The sequence below is a fragment of the Biomphalaria glabrata genome, chromosome 8 (assembly GCF_947242115.1).
Source record: "Biomphalaria glabrata chromosome 8, xgBioGlab47.1, whole genome shotgun sequence".
In the NCBI taxonomy this organism is placed as follows: domain Eukaryota; kingdom Metazoa; phylum Mollusca; class Gastropoda; family Planorbidae; genus Biomphalaria; species Biomphalaria glabrata.
Genome location: NC_074718.1, coordinates 39,261,942 through 39,277,186, shown reverse-complemented (window position 1 = coordinate 39,277,186; position 15,245 = coordinate 39,261,942). Strand labels below are relative to the sequence as shown.

At 37.6% G+C, this 15,245-nt stretch overlaps 1 protein-coding gene across 1 annotated transcript in view; it reads left to right on the top strand.

The window, feature by feature from the left end:
• The first annotated feature begins 2,770 nt into the window (after window positions 1-2,770).
• LOC106076296 (protein sprouty homolog 2-like) overlaps window positions 2,771-15,245 on the top strand; it is a 29,578-nt gene continuing 17,103 nt past the window's right edge. The window contains exon 1 of the mRNA XM_013237155.2: window positions 2,771-3,103. The gene's annotated coding sequence lies outside the window, so the exon portion shown is untranslated. The remainder of the gene's footprint in view (window positions 3,104-15,245) is intronic.

Genomic DNA, 15,245 nt, shown 5'->3' with positions numbered 1-15,245 from the left:
GCAGCATTGAGGATTCTATTAAGTTTATTCCTATTTTAATGCTCAGATTGCCATACCAGGCAGTGATATTGAAACTGAAAATATTGCAGATGTGATCGTGATAAAACATAGCCAAGGCCTTTTCGCTAACATTAAACGAGGACATGGGACTTATTTAATTGAAGAATATAGGCGTGGTGCGCACAGTTGGCAGTCCTTTATATATATAGTCTATGTCTAGATCTACTTCTAGATTTACGTAAAATTATAAGCAAGCCTTAAAAACTTTAATAAATTTGAAGCAACTTTAAATTTACTTATTTATAACATAATTACGGTAATACGGCTGACTATGCCATGTTGGCTCTAGAACTAAATATAGTCTCCAGCCAAATTTACATTAATTTATTTTTTCCTTTGAAAAAGTATAACGGTCTAACTAGAGTTTTCCCCATGTGGCCAACGAGCTAGTAATACTTTTCTCAGCGATATACATCAACTGTTAAATTTCTAGGAAAATCATTAGAACCGTTTTTGAGATCAGCTGCTCAGGTTTCTGCTGGATCCAGGTTCCTGGATTCTTGATAAGAGGAATTGTAAAATGCATATAAAAAAAATCTAGCTTCTGTATGATTGTTAGCACTGCACGCTTTAATTTCTAATTTAATTTCTAAGATGTTTCGCTTGTCATTATTTAGTTAGCAACAGCGACATTTTTTTTATCTTGTAATTTTTTTTCAAATTATTTCTTTTTATTATCTTTTTTTTGTGTGTGTGTATGTTCCATTATATCGCCCCCAAAATGCCTCTTATCGCTTTTCTTTCTTCGTTTTCTGTCTGTAATCTAAAGCTTAAAGAACGTAAACGGATCTGAAATGTGCAAACGTAAGCATGTAGCAGATTACTTAGGCTGGTCGAGTGATAGGCGCGCTGGACTGTTGTCTGGACCGTCCTGGATTCGAACACTGTCCGCTGCCATCCCCCGTCGGCCTGCGGGAGGGCCGGGCTAGGATGTAATAATCCTCAATCATGAAGCAACATACGAAACATGTACAAAGATTTAGTTTAGGCTGATCATGAACATGTCTTATAGCGATGGCGTTTAGTTCGTATGCTTACCATGTCATGAAACCATGTGTATATATATATATATATATATATATATATATATATATTTATTTATTTATTATATATATATAGGCCTATATATATTCTGTTTAAATGGCCGATGGTTAACGAAGGTGTCATGTGGCTAGCCCAACGACCAACCACCAAATTATTTCCCCAACGAAAGTTAGGTATTAGAGTTAGGTATTAATGTCAGGTATTAAAGTCAGGTAGACTCAGGAGTGCAGAAAGTCTGGTCCGACTGTCCGAGCGTCCCTAAGTTCTAAATCCTAGTCTTCACCGGGACTCAAACCCGAGATCCCTCGGTTCGGAACCCAAGCGCTTTACTGCACGGCCATTTGCATTCGATGAAATTAAGTTTGCAACCTCATGCTGCACAGCGATAGGTATGTAAACACTAGCGCGTCTCTACATGTCAAGGACATAATAACCATTCATGTCGGGGACAACCACAGCTTTTTGTATTTTAACTCCACAGTTTGAGAAACGCTGAACTTGACATTTTTTTTTTGCGCAACACCTCCAGTAAACAAAATGGGGTGATGCTTCCCCCTAATATCCTTTCTCTACAATTGAACTAACTAGCATACACATTAACAGCTTTAACAGACTGGGCACGCATGAAAAGTAATAAGCATCTACAATCAGTGTTGTTGTCACGTGCTTACGTGTCTCAGCACACATCTCCAGTCGGCTTTCAATACAGTACACGCGTACTTAGCAACACTGTAGCACTCATACTAAAAAAAAAAAAAAAGTCAAGCATACAAACACACACACCTACAGTTCTGAGTACACAAATCACACGCTCACACACGCGTGTACACAAATTAAGCATCGGCGTGTGCAGCACAAAATGTAAACAATGCCGCCATTACTTGTGTAAACACTAAGCTTAAAGTCTTTACGTTATAATAACAGACTTTTGCCTATTACACTATACTATGCTTACAGACATCTTCACATTGAGGTCCCTAAGTGGCTACGTAGGGGATTAATTACTTTCTAAAAAAAAAAAGCACTATAATGGCTTATAACTAATCTTTAAACCCTTTTGTTTAACACTACAATTTTACAAAATAAAAAAAAAATCAATGTCAAACTAAACCTACCAGCCCCATTCAAATGTGCTGTTTCTTTTCTAAATCACCCTCCCTTGTTTTCATTGTTATGAAAACACTGTTCTGTCATGGGACAAGCTGCAGAGAGAGAGAGAGAGAGAGAGAGAAGGAAGGTCTTAAGAAGGTCACTCGATATATTCGGTTGTAATCTTGCATCGACGCCATTATAATGCGGTCAAGTCACGTGATACTCATTCATATGAAATATGCTAAGTAGGCACACGTGTAAGAAAAAATAGTCCCCATCTTAAAACTAGATTTAGCTCATATTTCACAACAACAGACTCAAAATTAATTCAAAATATAAAGTTTTATTTACATTATTCAAAAAAAGTTCAAACATCATAAAGTTTCCAAGCCTAAAACGACAAAAAAAAAAAAACAAATTCGACTACACAGCACGACATTCATGCTGGCAAGAAGACTCGCTACGTCCCGCCAGGGCCAGCTAGCGAGCAGTTCATTCATCTCCCGGGCCTGAGACTTTAATGTATGCAGAAATTACTACGCCAACTCCAGCCTCACTCCATTCACGGTGGCTAAAAACTAACGCTCAGTTCACTTTGTATTCAACCAGTGCTAGGACATGGTGGTTGTACCTCGCACTGGGGAAAAATGGATGTATTATTTTCTTAATTTCTGCATATGCCTTTCTATATTTTGTTGGCTGTAAAATGCACATGGAATTAGACTTCTCTAGTATTTATAAATTTGCGAAACTGTGGAACGTGTACACTCATCAATATTCATTGTGGACACTAGATGTAAATATATAGATCTAGATCTATTTTTATTTAGATCTATTTTGCATCACATTCAAGAGGATACGATTATTTCACACAAACCAAAACAAACAGCTTTTGGATTAATCTTTAGTAAGTTGTATTTTAGGGATTGATCGTATTATTATTGTTTATAGCAATTAATCATGCTAAATAGAGTAGATTTATAGTAACCTATCATAAAAAAGGTAGATCTAGTTTTTATTTATATTTTTAAAAACTGATGTAAAAACTGCGCATTGTAATTCATGACTTTATTTAGAACATATTGAGTTTAACACGGATCTAGATTTACATTCGCTTAATCTAGATTTAGCTTTAGAAATCTGCATAACACTTTGCATGCTCTTATTTATTTGTTTGAATATTTTTTAAATCTCGCACACTTTTTTTTATCAGCTGCAAATTAAACTATTAAAATCTCACTTTTAACAATTAACTTGGAATGGGATTAGTTAAATTAAATAAAATATTTAATAACCAGATCTACATTCTAATTTATTAATATAATAAAAATTAATGATTTGAACTTGGACACGAAAAAAATCTGGTCTGGAAAACTCTGGATTCTTCTTGCGCTTTTAGGACAGGATGGAAGCTGTTTCACTCACATAGTGTGTGTGGTTTGGGGGGGGGGGGTAATATCTAACCTCGTAGAGAAAAAAAAAAGTAGGTGCACAATCTAGGCTCCCTGACTCTCTCGTCCTAGACTGGTGCCAGATGTTTTTTGAATGCTAGGCTGGCACCATTTTACCGACTTCTTTCTGCCTGTTTGTCTCCCTTCGCCGAAGCATCACCTTTCCACTTCCATTTTTTTTCCCTTCTGAATAATGGTTACAGGCCATTAAAAATTATTAGTTCAGGCGTGCGGTCGCCTTTGCCATATGTTTAATACGTTCAGTTGCGTCTGCAATCAAAGTAATTATAATTAGGAACTTTACACTGGTATTAATCCCCACCCTCCCCTCTTCCTTCGTTGGCTATAAGTCCGAATAAAGTCCTTGTAAAATGGGCCTTAAAATAAAAATGTGATAAAGTAGACATCGTACTTACTATATAGCGACAGCAACACAAGTTTCTAGTTTTCTTAAAAAAGGCTTACTCATATTCATAGGCAGCTGTGTGGTTGACCCACTGGGAGTAGGTGCGGTGACCAAATGTATTAGATTCACAAAGAGTTCGGTATTAATTAGGGCTTACGCTTTTTATAAGGGGATTCAGATTTAACCCCTGCAACCCTGCAAAAAGTATGTCACATGTAAGATTTCTGTGTTGCGTGCGGAGAAGTTGAGCGAAGGTCTCTCTTCACTCTTTCTCTTCCCTTCCCCGGGTTAGCCATGCCCCTGTTTGCAATGCGAACTTGGTAGTTAAACCTTGATCCCATGTCGGGTACGCTAGTTCACAATTTCAAGTATCAATAAAATGTATGCCCACATTTTTGTTAACCCTATAAACTAATAAAACTTTGAGAGAACTCCTCTGGTGCAGAAAATCTAGTTCGACTGTGTATGAGACTGTTTATCAGGGCTTCGTGCGTAACTTGCAGTGCAACTGACCGCATTGAATTACTTTGATAAATCTCGCGAAGGACCGTAATAAGCTCGGGGACATTTTTTCGAATCCATCCATTCAAAAAAAAAAAAAAAGTCATACACTACATATATTTTAAAAGTTTATGTTTAGGTTTTAAACGCAAGGTTAAGTATTTATATATTTGGCCAAAAAGAATGAAATAACCCCAGCATGATAAAAGAAGCTAGTTTTTGCTTCTATTCGACCCATTGAAATGTATAATGTCAGCTGTCATGACGTCCCCCCCCCCACCAGTTTAAGTCGAAATGTTTGACCAATGGGACTACTGCTTGATATTGTGAGATTACTTGATGATTCTCCCCCCCCCCAAAAAAAAAAAAAATAAATCAAGCCATTACGTGTACCACTATTTTACCATTAGCATTGTTCTTGTGTGTAAGCGGAGGGGCGGACCTTCTTTGATGTTAAGTAAGTAGGAAGCAGATGTGAAGTCATTAGAATTTGTGTAATATGTATAACAACAACAACAGCAGACTTACACAATTATAATACTCACGTGGAGGGTTAGAATGACAGTCATGCAGAGATTCTCATAGACCAATGCGTCCCAGACTTTTTTCCTTAACGGAACACTTCGCACTTTATGAGTATTTAGCGGAACACTTTGCTTATTTTTTTTTTCCAGAGAGATTTATTCATGTGGTGGCTTACTAGTTAACTATTCCAGTAGTTCGTGGAACACCTATTCAGGCTTCGCGGAACACCTATTCAGGCTTCGCGGAACACCTATTCAGGCTTCGGAAACACAGTCTGGGAAACATAGTCATAGACGATTGCATCAATGACATTTGAAAACAATAAATTTCGACTATGTGTCAAGTCTTTGATGATGTCTTCACTCTGCGCTCTCTTTACATCTTGTTTCACCTATTGTCTGTTTGGTGTTGCTATTTAGACCAGTTGGTTGTACTAAAAAAGAAATGGTGTCAATAACAACACACTGTAGAGTAGTTATTTTTTTTTTTAGAGAACGGCGTATCAGGTGCACCGGCAAGTACCGTAAAGATCAACGCAGTCGCCATTTTGCCCTCACCGGCATAGAGGATAGTAGCTGGCAGCTGATGGCCTATGAAAGAGACAGTTTGAGAGCTTTCATGAAGTTCGCGAGCTGCACGTTTGAGGCCCAGGGGTAAGCGCCCTTGCAGAAGACGTAAAGAGAACTTAGACCCCCCCCCCCCCGATGGCGGCTTTGTCTGCATCAGATTCGGAAAATATGCAGGTCGCAACTGGGTTTGCGTAGCCGTGTGAAGCAATGCACTTATCCTTAATCGTCGGATTCGAGGACATTGCCCTTACTATATAATAAATAAATGCACTCGTTGAGGCTCGTTTTGTTACAGTTCAAGCTCATCCATGTAAGCCTTTGGAGATTTAGATACATTATACTGTACTGAAATGTAACACTTGTCTTTTAAAGTTGGATACGGCTGCCTGGGCGTGCGGTATTCGCTCTGAACTGTCGTCTCGATGGTCCGGTGTTTGAACCCTGGCCGCAGCAATACCCCCTTCGTCCTGCTGGTGGTTGGGGCTAGGATGTAATAATCTTTAAATTTGAACAAGCACACGTAAAACATAATAAAAGTTGTTTTAACAATGTTCATTTGTATGCGCATACAATGAGGAGAGTTGGATACCTTGTTTTTACAAAATACAATCGCGCGTTATCTAGAACAAACACAATTACATTTCAGTGTCTATTGCATTTATTTGACAAAATATGTTCAAAATCTTTTTTAACTTTGGATTTTTTGTTCATCTGTTTTAAATATAAATTAATTTTAAGGTCTTTCTTCTATTAATAGACCTACAAGTATTCAGGGCGCAGCTAGGAATTTTCTATCATTTGGGGGCACGGGGGGGGGGGGCTGCATTTTGCGTAATATTTAATATTTATTGTAAAAAACACATGAGGGGACGATTTTCAAATTCTCCCCTCCCTCCCACCCTAGCTACCCCACCTTTTCCCCTCCCTTTTCCATTTTCTTACACACTAATAAATATTTATGTGTGTGTGTGCTTGCGCGCGCAGGTTAAAACGCTGCTTTTCGTATTTCTCGCGTTGAATCTATTTCTCTGCCCTACTTGTGAAAATCAACAGACGACTTCACCTATGTGATACATATTCTATTTTAAGATAATTTGTTTAGTACCCCCTCCCCTCCTCTTGCCCCCCCACCCTTTTTTTTTAAAACAACACAATTGTATGACGTGCTACATGCAGACCTTGACTACCCTCCCCGCCAACCAATTTTAAAATATCTGTTCAGTTTGTATTGTATAGTGTAAGGTAAGCCGTTCTCTCTGTCTCTCTCTCTCTCTTCTGTCTCTCTCTCTGTCTCTCTTTCTCTCTGTCTCTCTCTCTTCTGTATCATGCCCGCTGCAAATATTCTGATCGGTGGAGTGTAGTAGTCTGGAGTTCAGCCACCCGAGGCTGTGCACATGCCTCCGTTAGACCCTCTTCTTCCCTTTACAGACTCTCAATATGAGATAATACTGATATTATTCTGTGTGTGTATGACACTTGTGTCGTCGTAGTCTTAGTGAAGTGTGTCTGCCACTAGACACTAGTCAGGATTTAACAATGCAAGGGGAGGGGTGTGTACAACGAGTGGGAAGGAGATAATACTAAGTTCATATCAAAAGTGAAAAAAATCTTTATTGATATTATAAAGTTGGCAGCACTAAAACTGTGATGATTTACAGTCTCAAACCCAGCAGACATACTCTCCATACGTAAACATGAGTAAATTAATTGTATCCAAATAGAAAAGAAATATCAAGAAAACTTTTTAAAAAATCTTTTTAAATTGGCTGTTGTGAATGCATTGCTATCTACGCCCTACGGAAAACACATGTCATCAACCTTGTGGCCTGCGGTCGAAATAACATTAGATCGAATAGTGGCAAAACAATGTATCTGAAGTCGTTCTCAAGACTACGAAGGTGTGATCATAGATATTCGAAAGTTGAAAGAGCCCCCATCACCCCCCTCCCCCCCCCCCCAAAAAAAAAAATTCCTCCTGTAGGTAGGTTATAGTTTTCCTTCCTATACAAAATATTTCAGTGGCCCCTGAGGTGGGTCCCTGGCGAAGTTACTCCCTCTGTAACAGGGTTGCTCTGAGTAAGACACAGTTTCATAAGCTCTTGTGTACGGGGACAAGGACGGCATGGTACATCTACGAATGTTTTTTTCGTGTTGAGTTTCCTGTTTGATAGTCCCTAGCTATGGGTCCGTACATTGAACTCCACTCCACGTTGTTTTGTCTTTTCACGCGTGTTATTCAATGCTGAAACACTTTTCAAAAGGTTGTACAAGATGCGGAGCTTTTAATTGTTTGCTTTTGAATGTTCACTTTGGATTATAACCCAAGTCAACTTCTCGAGATAAAATCCCCAATCCAAGTTATGTTTTACATCCCTTAAATTATGTTGTGCATCAACTAAGTTATGTTTTACATCCCTTATATTATGTTACTATCAAAGAAAGTTATGTTGTAGGCTACACCCACTAAGTTATGATTTACTTCACCTCTGTTATGGTGAACGTTACCAATTTATGTAAGCTATGTCCCTTTTTTTTTGTTACCTGGAAACTAAAGTTTTGTTCTTTATTCAATTTTGATATACCTATTTTTGTTACTTTACATCCAGTGGTAATCTTGTATGCACACGAGTGTCTAACTTTTCATTTTGAAATATGTTCGATGCTTTGTATCAACGTGAAGCGCCTGCTTCAGAAAGGGGACTAGTAAAATAGCTTTCTATAAAAATGCAAAAAAAAAAAATACTAACACATCGACTTTCTCATTTCGCTACTAAAACTAAATATTAACGAAATTACAACGAGAGTTTGTGTTGTCTCACAAACCCAGAGGCGGTCCCCGTCGAATTAGCCCATGGATCAGGAGTGCTGAAGTCTTGGTCTTGTTTTGATCAAAAAGTCATTAAGCGTTATTTTCACTTGAAACACGACAACAGAAATTCATCTGGAATCGGGATTTGAAATCGAGCATTCTGAAAGCCGAGCTGCGTTTGTACTAATCATATAAAAAAATATAAAAACATCACAGAAAACTCCCAGATATGTTTTCGCTTAAGATATTGGAGTACAGCGCACTGAGCATGCATAAGAATAAAAGTTACGCTCTACAAATGGATTTTAAAAAAATTACCTCCCCTTAAGCGCAGTTTCCAATTTATAATTGGTGATATTAGATTCCGTTTTATCACGAAACCTAATGTTCTAATTCTCTACGCTGTTTTGTTCCACCAAAAGTTTACTTTGCCTGCAACGTAAAGCACTGGATTTAACAATCATGTAATGAAGTATGATTGTTTCAAATTTCAAGCTGCTATCTATCATGGCTGCAAAGTTATGAACAGTTAAAAGACACACGAATTCAATTTTTCGTCACAGTTTTTTTCAGACATTTTCTATAGTCTAATTTCATACACATAACAAGCAAAATATAAACAAATTCTTTAAAAAAAACAACAAAGCTTATCTTTTCATGTTTTATTAGGTACAATAAATAATTGTTTAAACTATAAACGTGATCGGAGAATGCGTAAGGGAGAAATAGCATTAACATTTATTTAAGTGGACTAAACCCAACAAATTTAGCAATATCTGTGAATACTGAAGGATTAGTTTCCCTTTTTTGGTATAAAAAAATTAATTACAAGTAATTAATTGACTAATTGGTTATTTTAAAAAATTGATTCATGTCGTCTATGCCAATGAATAATAGTGCTAAATTTCAACTTGATCCGAGATTGAGTGTGGGAGAAAGACAGACGGACAGAGTGAGTTGGTATAACCCTTGTTAAAAGTGCCTTAATTTCTCTCCTATTGTACACAGAAATGATGTTTTGATGTTTTGACTACGACGAAAGTGTGAAGTAAAAAAAAAGATGATTTTCCCTTCCCCCCCCCCATTCCGCACAAAAACAATGTGTGAACACATCTCTCTCGCATAGGCTAAACATTACACAAATGCACGCACACATCACACACACACACAGGCGCAGCAAGTCATTACTTTATCTTTCAAGTGCTTCTCCATCTTGACGACATCTTTTATATCTGGCTTGTATTCGATTGACAATATATTTTGTCTCAAACCACGTGACACACCATATTTAACGCCGCCCCCCCCCCTCTTTTTTCCCCCGGTTAGCCTCTACTTTCAATTAATCAATTAATTAAGATGTCTTGCCCTGGGCTAAGCGTACCTGCAAACACCTCGCGATTGGCGAAACCTTCACTGAGCCTTATCTCAATCAGTTAAGAAATTTAAAAAAAAAAAAGTGGCGTGTAGATTATTCAAGGCCTTGTTCAGCAAACTTTAGCTATATAAATAAAGATATATATGTATATATACGTAACGAACATTCATTCGGAAATCGAGATTTTTACACCTGTGCCCAAGCTTCACATTAGCATTACGCTAGCGGCTAGAGCCAATTGTAATTTCATCATCCTCGCTGTATGGCCACCAACCAATCGCTTCTTCTCGCCGTCACCTTGGAAACACACACACACACACACCCCATAACACTTCCTATAGCTCGGCAAGGGGGTGTAGGTACGTCGCATACACCGACCAAACATTAATAATAAAGGCAATGTCTTCGATACCGACGATTTAAAGATGAGTTTAACATGACTACGCAAATCCAATTGCGACATGTATACTTTTCCACATCTAATGCAGACATAGCCGATGTTCGCCGGGGGTCTATATAAGTTTTTTTTTTTTATGGCATGTCCATACAATGGCTTTTCTTGTGCCTCAAATGTCCAGCGGAGTTCATGAAAGCTCTCCGTCTCTTTCAGAGACCATCTGCTGCCAGCTATTTTCCTCTTCGCCAATGAAGGCAAATGGATCTCATTCACCAATCGTAAACAAACAACACTTAGCCACGTGGTTCTCTATCTCTTCTATACAAATTACGCAATCATTAAAGGCTGTCAAGTAATACGTTTTTTTTCCCCATTGTTTTATCAATATGTGGCTAAATGCATTTTGTTTACGATTGGTGAATGAGGTCCATTGGCGCATGAGTTGATCTTAATACCGTTTTCAGGGAGCACCTCTGTTACGCCCTACCACTTTAAACTCGCCAAGACATGTCACCATTTAACCCATTTCATCCCAACAATTCCGTATGTTTAATAGTTTTGTTGAAAGAAAACATTTGATACTATTTTAACCATTACACTAACTTAATGTTCCTAATGAAGTTGTGTATTGCCTACTAGGCCTAAACGACAGTCCCCGTGTTTGCAGGCCAATGCCAGAAGCTTAAAAAAGCATAGAAATGATTTGCAAAAGACTCAATACATTTTGGCAGGCTAAGTTATTGCACCACCATGACACAAACCGTTAAACAGGCAAAAGAGATTTCTTCTGGTTTTATGTTCTGTAACAGGCAGTCACGCATCAGTTATTGCCCCTTCCAAACGTTTTGTATACAAGTTCACCCACCCCTCCGACCTACATAAAGATTTTTGACATCTTTCTGGAAAGTAAAAAAAAAAAGCCCATCGAATATGCCAGGTAACAGACATTGTTACATTAAAATACATAGATCTAGTCACTTTTTTTTATTCGGTTTAGGTCTACATTAGTGGAACAGCAGATTGGATTAGCGTGTGTAAAAAAAAAGAAAATGATAAAAACAAAATAAAAGCCTGTTAGACTGTTTGCTATTAGTAGATCTAGATCAGTTAGCTTTGATAATTAAATATAAAATATGTTACGGGGGCGGAAAAAGAAAATGATTTACAAAGTGTATAAGTTTCACACCTTGGCTTCAGCTCTTTCTGTCAATTTTCTAGTTGAATGGTGCAACGCGGTGCAAATGCTTTTGTGGATCCGATAAAAACAATATATAGAAATAACGATAGATGGGGAGAGAGAGAGAGGGGGGGGGTGACTCTGAAATCCGGTCCCCATTATGTAGCTAAAGTTAATACTATTAAACCAATTGGGTTGTTTATGCATTCAATTTGTGGTTATGTTCATATTCAACTTGTATATTATTACTAGAACTATTAATCTCAACAAACAGAAAGTTGCTTGCTTGATGTACTAAAGCTTTATCTTCAGCATATCCCGGGGAAAAAAAAAAAAAAAAAAGCAACTCTTATTTAAATAAAAACACTCCCCTTTCCCCCCCCCCCCACACACACTTTTCCATCTTGTGCCTTAAGACATAATTTATTATTTGTTTCCTGATTTAACATAGAGTTGAAGCTAGTTTCCTGATTGGATGGTTTATTTTCCCTCCACCGTCTTGTAACCGTTAAATCTTCATTGCCTAGCAACATTATCTGTTAAGTTTCATTGAAGGTGCATGTTTGTTTACCAGGTGACCACGGAGGTGCACAAGCAGGTGGTGAATGTAGTGACCAAACATCTAGATCCAAATCTAGTAAACAAACTTTTTCTCTCGCTCTCTGTATTTTTTTTTTTATTCTTCCTCCCATAGTGTTCTTTGTTTTCAACTTTCAAGGATCTTGGATTTCAGACTTCTAAATATGTTCCTGTTTTCTCTCTCGTCTCTCACTTCTCTTTCACAAATCACTTCTCTTCTAGACTCTAATCTCTCACTCCTCTTCACTCCTCTCTTGTCTCTCACTCCTATTTTGTTTATCACTCCTCTTCACTACTCTCTTGTCTCTCACTCCTCTTCACTACTCTCTTGTCTCTCACTCCTCGTCACTACTCTCTTGTATCTCACTCCTCTTCACTACTCTCTTGTCTCTCACTCCTCGTCACTCCTCTCTTGTCTCTTACTTCTCTTCACTCCTCTCTTGTCTCTCACTTCTCTTCACTACTCTCTTGTCTCTCACTCCTCTTCATTACTCTCATGTCTCTCACTCCTCTTCACTGCTCTCTTGTTATGTTCTCTCCAGATCACAATTTCGCACTTGTTCACTTTCCCTGCTCCATTTGAACCGAGTGAACTGACATCTGGAAAATAAAACTCCCCCCTTAGTTATCACTTCCACCATAAATGTCTCCCAAGTTCAAGGTGCCGGAAGTCAATAATGAGAGACATGCGCGATTGATCTAACGCGTTCATTCGATATAATTACCTTGAACTCATTCATCTCATTAAAAAAAAAAAAGCTGCTTTAATGAGGTTTTATTTTTTGCCGCCAAAGCTAGACCGTTTGGTCAATGTATGTAAGGAAATTGTATGTTAATGTTACACTGAGGTATTAAAAATAAGATCTATCCATCCTTATATCCAAATTGTGTACAAGTTCCCCAAAGCTTCTTTTGACTGCTGTGTGAATTAACCTTATGCGTTCTTTAGTTTCCCTTGTCACCGAATGTAACCCCTTGTGGTGGTTGTAGAGATACTAATGTTATCTTCTATCAAAGCTCCACACAATCTGTTTTTTTTCTGTCTGCCGTTTTCATTTTGTCTGTCTGCAAAGGATAGAACTGTCCTCTCATCGTTCTCCAATCGTCCTCACTCTTTTTGTACCACACAGTGCTTTGTAGGATGGTTTTACATGTCTATACCATCTATGCTTTTAACTCGACACACACACAAAGCGATTCCATAGAAATGGCACAGTAACCGCTCCATTTAAAACTCTGCCGTCAGCATTTGTCATGTGTGAATAAATTGTTAATAAGTTTACGGTAAACATTTCATTTTATAATTATGTTGAGAATTTTAGGTTCACGTATCATCGCCAAGTCCCAAGTCCGTCTCAAGAGAGTCGCTATGTCAAAGAGTAAAACTCATATCGTTTATGAAATTTGACCATTGATTGCATTTGTTGGACTATTGATGCAATGGACATTTCCTGCCGTATACTTTTTGTCACTCTCAAATACATGTATTTTCTTTGTCATAGTTAGGTCTTAATTTGTATTATGTACAGTGAGCGAAAGTTTCAAGGGGCCACATAGCACCACATTGCAGCCCACATAGCACCACATTGCAGGCAATAGCACAACATTGCAGGCCAGATAGCACCTCATCCCGGGCCAGATTTATTTAGAATTTTAGTTGTCATTCATAGATCTAAATCTATGTAGTAAAGTTCCCTTTTTCAGATGATGTTAAGGTAATGTGTTTCTATGGCCAACAGTTAACGAGCAGGGTGTCATCACAACGACCAAACGCCTTTACTTTCTCAAAAAAAAAAATCCCGAAATTCAAAATACCAGCTGCCCACCTAGTTTGCCTATGCCTAACGCCGGCCCTGCCTAAGTTACAGCAAAAGATACAGTTTGGGATCAGCTACTTCGTATGTTCAGCCGAAACTGATTTATGAAGAGAAAAAAAAAAAAAAACAAAGACTTAAATCTAGTTCTCAATAGGGTCAGCACGTGTAAAGTCGGATGCCTAGGGCGGTAGAGCAGAAGCGTGGATTATGACAGCTCCTGTGGGCGTTAATAGAGGTGGGAGACGTGCAAACATTAGTCGATGCACCTGTCGAGTTAGTTTCTTACCTGACAATGTAACTGTTTTGACATTGACATGTCAACGCCAAGACTCCTAGATGGTAATCTCAATCATCGTCGGAGAAAAAAAAAAAGCTTTCCTAAGTGGGAGAACTCCACATTTACAACTATCTCAATAATGTATAATTTATCTCCCCTTTTCAATATCAAACAAAATAATTAATTACCAATGATTATCTGACTAAATATTTTTTAAATTGGTTATGTTTTCTTAGGTACGACAAATAATTATGCAAAGTTTCAACTTGATCCGAGAATGGGTGTGAGAGACAACATGTGCAATTATCAAAGGGGACAAATCCACACATATCTAGCCATAACTCTTAATACTGGAGGAATATTTTCTCTTTTTGTTATCAACCAAAATAATTACAAGTAATTAGTTGACAAAATTTGTTTTTTTATATTCAGGTTTTGTTGTACAAAAAAGAATTGTGTAAAGTTTCAACTTGCTCCGAGGATGGGTGTAGAAGAAATAACGTTCAAAATTTGTATTGAGTGGATATTAGTATAACCTTAGTATATATCCTTCTATAAGAAGTGTTTGCGTAAATTGTATTAAGTAATATATATATATATATTTATATATATATATATTTCTTTGTAGTTGGATCGAACTTTTTTCGCAGAGTTACGGACAGTCAGTAGACATTGCTGTTGTGAATTATTTGATATGGAAGTATTAACCAAAAAACTAAGAAGTGTATCTTTTGTAGGTGACTTATTGGGCAGCTTTCATATTGTATTATGCTCATTGAAACTCCATAAATTGTGCCAATTATGTTTTTTTTTTTTTTACATTAAAAAAATGGTAATCATTCTATGAATATTAAAAAAAAAAAAGAAGGCGTAAGCTATCGGTGACTTTAAGTAGCCTCTCACATCTAAGACGTCGATGAAAACAGATTATCTCTCTTCAGGACTGCTAAACTCTACGGTACTGTGTCAGAAAGCCAATGCGCCTTAGACAAAAAGTATACATACATAAAGTCACTTTCCGAAACTGTCTTTTGTTTCGTACAGACGTTTGCGAGCTTATACGGTTATAGTTTTTGTATAGGGATACTTACAGTGATACGTATATATGTTGAGAACCTTTGCTGTGTTCTGTGTGTAGCGTGTTGATGAAGACAACGCTGAGGTAG